At 34.1% G+C, this 8,124-nt stretch overlaps 1 non-coding gene across 1 annotated transcript; it reads left to right on the top strand.

Annotated features, from left to right (window-relative positions):
• The first annotated feature begins 1,352 nt into the window (after nt 1-1,352).
• LOC128295057 (small nucleolar RNA R71) lies at nt 1,353-1,461 on the top strand. The gene has a single exon (XR_008285364.1). It is a non-coding gene; the product is annotated as a small nucleolar RNA R71 (small nucleolar RNA).
• The last annotated feature ends 6,663 nt before the right edge of the window (nt 1,462-8,124 follow it).

Here is an 8,124-nt window from a genome sequence, read left to right as displayed (position 1 = left end):
GCATGGTTGGCAATATGTCATGTGTGTTGAATGCATGTATTATGACCATGAATTAAATGTGTAATATGGAGATAGAATAATAATTCTTTGAACATGGAAGTTTGATGATAAGTTGAAATAAATTGGCACAAAGATAACTATGGTATGACTAGTCTTGGTTTAAAGTGAGAATGTGTAACACTTGCATGTTGATAGGTAAATGATATGTTTGTATCATAATTAAGGATGTTGAATGCCATTGGATCCATGTATATGTGTGTGCATGTAATGGTAACAAAAAGGCTTGGAAAATAGCCTAAGAGTTAACTACACGGGATGAGACACGGCCGTGTGTCTCCACCGTGTGAGGGACACGACCTGGGGACACCGGTATATGGCCTGGCCGTGTAGTTCAATTTATTTGCTAAAGTCATAAACAGAGAGTTACACGGCCTAGGGACACGGGCGTGTTGATGGCACACGGGCGTGTGACCTAGTTTCATGAGAAAAATTTCTAAGTTTTTCCCAGAGCTTTCCAAAGTTCTCAGTTTGGCCCCGAACCCTTTCCAAAGTATGTTTTGAGCTTCGTAAACCAAAATAAGGGATTATGTGCATGTCATAGAATGATTTAAAATATGAATGAAATTTATGGCCCGGTTTGCATGATTATTTGTGTTTAAGTCTGGTAATGCTTCGTACCTTGTCCCGATCTAGGGTACGGGTAAGGGGTGTTACAAGCTTTACCATAGCATTAATTGCATTTTATTATAATAACTTGACCACTTTTGTGCCTCAATCCAATCCTCGTGGGAACGATACTCACTTATCACTTTATTACTTGATCCAACATGTATACTTGCACAATTCACATATCATTTCACACGAGACACTTCTTGGTTACTCCAAGAGAAGTTTGGATGGTTTCGCCACGAAGGGTCATATAAGTTGGATTGTGGTCCTTCTCTACTTCTATTATGGTTTTGATTTTTTACATGATAAATAGACTTGAGATTTGATGGAACATTCTGAAACGAATGTTTGTTCCCACAGTATACGTGGGAAATAATGCCTAATTGACTTGGTGGTTGGGCTGCAACATTGTTTAAATAGTTAGAAGTAAACTGTTTCGACATTGAAGAGAAAAAGATACTTGAGATGAGAGTGAAGTAAAGGTGTCTAATTCATGCACTCCTGCTACTTGTCTTCCTGAAGTTGCTCGATTTTTCAGCCACTTACAATTGATATTCTCTCGATAATTTTATAAGCCTCATTATAAGACTTAGAAAGGAGAGCACCATTTGTAGAAGCATCTACCACCATCCTAGTTTGTGCGTTGAGACCATTATAAAATGTCTCCAATTGAATGCAATACGGAATCCTGTCGTGAGGGCATTTGCATAGTAACTCTTTGAATCTTTTCCATGCCTCGTATAGAGATTCATCATCCATTTGTTTTAAAGTGGTGATCTCATTTTGCAACTTAACATTTTTTCTAGGTGGGAAATACTTAACCAGAAAGAGTTCTGCTAATTCTTGCCATGTAGAAATTAAGCTCGGTGGTAAAGAATTAATCCATAGTTGTGCTATATCTCGCAAAAAGTATGGAAAAAACTTCAATCTTAATGTGTATTCAGTTACACCAGCTATCTTGAAGGAATCACTCACCTTCATGAATAATTGAAGGTGAAGGTATGGATCTTCTACGGACATTTCACTAAATTGGCCCACTATTTGAAGCATCTGAAACATCATAAGCTCCAGTTTAAACTCTAGTGCCTCAATCTTCAGTCTCTTAATTCCCGTATTAAACTCATTAAAAAGGGGCACAACATATTGCCTTATATCTCAATCCCTATCATCAACAATAAGGATTGGAATGCGAGCATTGGCAACTCCATTCCCTTTAACTTTGTTTTGATTGTCAAGGTCCATTTCTGCGGCTTGTCTTTGGGCTAGTCTATCTTGTCTTATTTGTCTAAATGTCCACTTGATTTCAGGGTCTACAAGGAGTAAATTGATGATTTGATCTATGCTCATAAACACCTGAAAAGAAAATCACAAAAATAAAATATTAATTAAATAAAAATAAAAATAAATAAACCAAATTGCAAGAGATAATTTCACAAATAATGATTAAATTAAAAGTCATTGGCAACAACACTAAAAACTTGGTTCGCAACAGAATGTGCAAGTATACACAATCATTATCAAGTAATAAGTAAGTAAAAAAAGTATCGTCTCTACAGGGACAGTGTTTAAATCAATAATTGTAAAATTAGTATTTACAAGTTGGTTAAGAAAACACAATATTTTAAGGTGAAATATGTTAAAATTAAATTAACCAACTATATGCAAATGAATTAACTTAAATGGAATGAAATGGTTTAACAGTAATTCACAAGTTTTAATAACAATAATATGAATAAGCTAGAACAATTACAACACTTGACTCAATTCAATTTTTATATTGTTTAACAACGTTCCGAAAAAATTCCATGGTAACTTGATCATTCATTAACTTGGACTATTATATAAGTTCTCCCGAAGTCTTATACTTATAAAAATATGCATATTTCTATGTCAATATTTAACTAAGGATTCCTTAGAATTTATGTGAAGTAACAAGGATTGGGTTGGTTTGAAATAATTTAATCACATAAACCTAAAGCTACACAAGGTAATAGTATTGTTTTAAAATCATTACAAACCTTTAATTTATTCTAGGTCGAATATAAATTAAGCATGCACCTTCCAATTATTGTGTCCATTAATTACCATATGGGTCGGATTAAGCAACTAATTCTAATGTATTCAAACATATTTTAATGCATGAGTAACATGAATGATTTTAATTAGAAGAATGAACAACTGAGGCTCAAAATAGTATAAACATGAATTGAATGAATTTAATCAAAGCATTACAATTATCCTAGCTAAAATAATTTAACTCGCCATCATTAATGTAAAAACCATTAAATAATTTGCAAGCATGTTTATAAATTAAGAACAAATTAAAGATAAAGGAAGAAGAAACTCTTGATGCATTCGATGATTCCCTAAAGACTGTTCGTAGTGGCTTCCTCCAATTTCCGTAGTTGTTCCTTCACAAATTGTTCCTCAATGTGGCCGACCAAGTGAGTTTTTCTCTCAAGGAAATGCTAGCTAAAAGAAAATGGGAAGATAGAGAGCTTAAGGAGTGGAAGAGAGTAAAGAAAGATTAAAGAATGCATGAGTGTTGAGGGATGAGGGATGAGGGATGGTTGAAGGATGAATAGAAGGTACTATTTATACTTGAGGGGGAGCTTGGGAGTTTGCTAAAAATAGCATACACATCCCTTAGGAATCTCCCATGCATGGCTAACCTTGATTTTTGGGATGAGGAGTTGTTGGCTGCTTGATTTGTGCCCGATTTTTGCTTGATTCAAGAAGAAAGGTTGGACAGTGACCATGGAAACTTGTTGGGGCCATTATGTGATTTATTTACACATGCAGGAGCCCTTAAATAATTACTCCAAAAGTTTTTTTGGGTTACTCTTCATATCTATTCTGAATTTGGGATTTTCTCCCCCTATTGGATGGTTTGGCAACCCAATTAGAGGTAGACTTAATTCATTTGAACAATCATCTTCCAAGTTGGGTTAAAACAATTCTCTAAGTCCAATTCATTAGCTTGTTGTCCATAATGTGAAATAATTAGCTTTATTTAATGTGTGTCCTTATTATATAGCTCCCAACATTGAGCAGTTCGATGGTCCAACTGCCGCAAGTTAAGCAAGAATTTAACATGTAGCATAATAAAGTGAAATTATGTAAAATTAACACCTAATTATATAAAATTACAACTTTTACTAAAATTATGCCCAATGTCTCAATATGAACTAAAATTACACAATTAGCTATCCAAATGCTCGAGCTATACATAAATTCCAAGTAAAAAGGTGCTAAATAAAACTATATAATTTAGACTTATCATTGACACCTCATTGGTTATGGCTAGAAAGTGTATCGGCTCATCTACACTTTCAATAAGAATCAATTGTAGTTCAAAGTTAGTTAATTCGATCTTTACTTCTGCATCTACATCTATGTTAATTGGATCAGAAATATCCTCCTTATATTCAATTCATTCCCATATTCTTGACTTTCAAGATTTAGTTATGGATGATTGTCAATGGTACATTGGTCCTACGAATCAGAATTGCAAACATCATGTATGACCTCTTCTAATGGAGTCTTTGCTTCGTAAGTTCTTTAGAATTGCTTGATCATGAATAACATCATACCCTCCAATCGTTCAACTTTTTTATCAAATCATTCGAAACATGCAGAAAGAGTTTACTCCATTGCTTTGCATGACCATGTTTCATGGGAATTATTAGATAGATTAGGAACATCATGCATGACCTCTTCCAACAAAGTCACTACTTCTGTTTACTACTTTTAAAGTGATTCCTCTAACTGGTCCACCTGTTTTTGAATTTCTTCGAATTCAAGATCATGAAGAAAGGACTTATATAAATCTAACTCATAACGGAGTTTGGATGAATAATCGTAGTCCCCAATCGTCCGATCGTAACTCTGCTGATTTGTTCAGGCTTCTTGTGTTCGACTTGGCCTTTGTTTGCTTTGATGTTGCTCAAGCAAGTGCCCATCTACATCATCATCTATTATTAAATCCAATTCTTGCTGAATTGAGTAACTGAGCATGTCACATTCTCCATCGTCACTCTATTGATTCGTCAGATCTCCACCCTCACGGATGTATACTTGTTAGGCTTAGGTGAGAGTTCATCTGAACACTCAGACTGCTTGTCTTTGTAATCTCGACTTCAATGGTTTGTCGATTATCCATACAACCAACTCGATTTGGATAGTTCATATACTGACCTATAAAATTCAATATTTAAAATTAAATCTAATAATCAACAACATAAGTAATAATAACCATAATAATTTTTTTTGCATACTAAAATAAAATAAAGTTAGAACACTAACTAGCTTATTCATCTTTTGATTAATATTATCTTACAGTAATCAATCTAATAAAAAAATTTCATTGTCGCAATGCCCAGCAAAGACGCCGACAACTTTACTATTTATTTAACATGTTATCATTTATAGTAAAAAAACACACAAAAAATATATAAAATTAGAATGGCGGTGTCGCAAGCGTACGAGTCAAATTGTAATATAGTAAAGTTTATAATGAAACACTAGTAAGCATTCCGAGGACCGTACGTAAGGGATTGTAGATTGGAGAAATTAATATTAAATTAATAATATAAAATAATTACTAATCTATTCGAGTCACGAATTAGTTGTGTTAGTCCAAATTGAGATTTTAATTAAAACTAATTAAATTAACTAACCTAATGGAATTTCCTATTCCTAGTGTTAACAATGCAAGCCTCTAGCCTATGATCGATTAAATCCCTAATTAATAAACAAAAGATTAACTAATCCTAGATTCAAGTTTTAAAATGAACTAGTTATTGTTGAACTAGTATTGCCTCCTGGCCTCTACCAATTAATTAATCGGGGGATACTCGCTTATTTCACGACCTCACTTTCTCAGCCAAGATAAACCACAATTTACTCGATTAAACTTATCTCACGATCTCGTCTTCCTTATGATAACTTCCTAGGGTTGTCAAGCCTAAGGTTAAGGAATGATAATCTATACCAACTACTCCTATTATGAACCCTTATTCTTTTTTCAATTAATCGGCTTAATTTATTAATTGGTTCAATAACCAAATCATGCAAGATAAGAATAAAGCACAAGATTTATTCTAATATTCATACCGACATTAGTTGATCAGGCTAATGAAATATAAATAAAAGAATAAAATAAAAGAGTTGAGAGAATGCTCATGAATATTTATTGAAGTGCAAATCTGGAGAAATCTATACTCTCAGTTGTTTTCACATCGGAATGGGATAAGTTCTGGTCACATAAACATGAAAAGAAAATAAAATTGTCTACCTAAGTCTGCTTACCATTCTGCTAACCCTAAGGCGTCTATATATAGGCTACAAGTTGCTTGGTGACCACTAAACCTAGGTACACTTTGGGATTCTAATAAATAAAATATTATAATAAAGCTAGGGTCTAAATAAGGAAATTTCCCAAAAGTATTGTCCAAGGGAATTAGCTTCATTTTTGTTTGCCATCGTCTCCACGCCAAGGAAGTGTAACACGCTTCACCCATAACTGTCGCCGAAATAGGTTAAGAGGCATTACTGGACTTGTAACTCAATTTAGAGCAATCATTTATCAAATGTCATCTCATTTCAGTAACTATCATCCATTCATATTCAATATATACCTAAAACATGCATACAAAGCTTAAATCATGCATTCGAGACTAAATCGATAACATATAAAAATTTTAGGAACTTAGAAAAATTTTCAACTTTTCAAGTTTCACACACCCGTGTGAATAGGCCATGTGTCTCACATGGTTACCAGATAAGCCCGTGCCATAGGTCGTCTGAAAACAGGGCATACATACTAACTTGCACCACACGGCCGAGGACACGCCCGTGTGCCAGGCCGTGGGAAAATTAGGGAGGTTACTGACTTGGGTCACACGGCCAGTCGCACGCCTATGTGCCAGCCCGTGTACCATACACGGCCAGTAGACACGTCCGTGTGTCTAGGCCGTGTCAAACCTATTGGATATACTGACTTTAATTCGAAAGGGTACCTAAGGGGACATATGGCCGTGCAGCATGACCTTGTGTCACACACAGCTAAGACACACACCCGTGTCCCTGCCCATGTGAACAAAAATAGGCTATTGAAAGCCATTTTGCCACCCTATAAACACAGGCATTTACAAGCACAATTGACCACATTTTTATAGCTTAATAGACAGCCAAAATAATCATTTCAATACACATTATAAGCCATATCAAACCCTACCAATTCAACCAAAACATAACATAATTGAACACTTCAATTCAACCAAAACATAACATCAAAATAAGCCAAATCACATGGCTTACCTATACACAATAATATACCAAAGTCATAATATCAAGTAACATAACTAACATCTTTCAAAATAGGCTATACATGCCATATTTACAAATATCCACAAGATCAAAAGTACCAATATGAAATTGGATAAAGTGATGTGAAACTCCGACTTGTCCAGAACGAGCAAGCAACGAGCCTCTATAAAGCATAAAAAAGAAACAGAGTAAGCTTTATAGCTTAGTAAGCCTGTATAATTTAGAATAAAACTTACCATTTATACATAATCAAAGAAAGACAAAAATGCAACCAATTCAATTATCCAACACCTAATCACAAGTATTCATCACATGTTTGTCATTTTACAAATACATGAAATCATCCATTTATACAATACTTTGTATCATTTCAAAGTCACATATCATATATAATATTATAACTTGTAACTTATTTGTATAAGCAATATTTATGCCCTTTGAACTTATTAGAACTTCAAAGGATACTCAAGTGAACATCATCAATAATCCGTCAACTCATTGTCATATATGCTCTTTAGAGCCATGATCAGTAAGCTCTTCTTGAGCTGATGAACAGTAAGCTCTAATGAGCTGAAATGATAAGCTTTATCGAGCTGAACAGTAAGCTCATACGAGTTGAAACAGTAAGCTCCAATAAGCTCCAATAAGCTAAAAACAGCAAGCTCTTACGAGCTGATATATTGGTAAGCTCATACGAGCAGTGGTCAACAAATGTAGGAGCTCAACCAACACAGTAATCCCAGTAACATGTCACTCGTATCCAATGAATTCCTATAGTTCAAACAGGGCTCTGTAACATATACATTATATCAATAAAGCATTCATACTTCAAATATTTCAATTATACATATTCATTTCAATAATTACGAGTATAGAAATGTTCAATTCAAATTGTACGAACTTACCTCGTATCCTCAAATAAAACTATCGGCTATTTGTCCACTTTTCGTTTTACCCGATTTAGTTCCGGTATTTTCTTATCTTGATCTATATAATACCAAATAACTCAGTTAAACTTTCATTCAATTCAATTTAGCCCAAAACATTCATTTTTGCTAATTTACAAATTTACCCCTAGACTTTTGACTACTTTGCAATTTTGACCTTCACACATAAAAATGAAAA

This window comes from Gossypium arboreum, chromosome 6, assembly GCF_025698485.1.
Source record: "Gossypium arboreum isolate Shixiya-1 chromosome 6, ASM2569848v2, whole genome shotgun sequence".
NCBI lineage: Eukaryota > Viridiplantae > Streptophyta > Magnoliopsida > Malvales > Malvaceae > Gossypium > Gossypium arboreum.
Note: the sequence above shows the minus strand (reverse complement) of the source record. Positions and strands in the feature narration are given on the sequence as shown.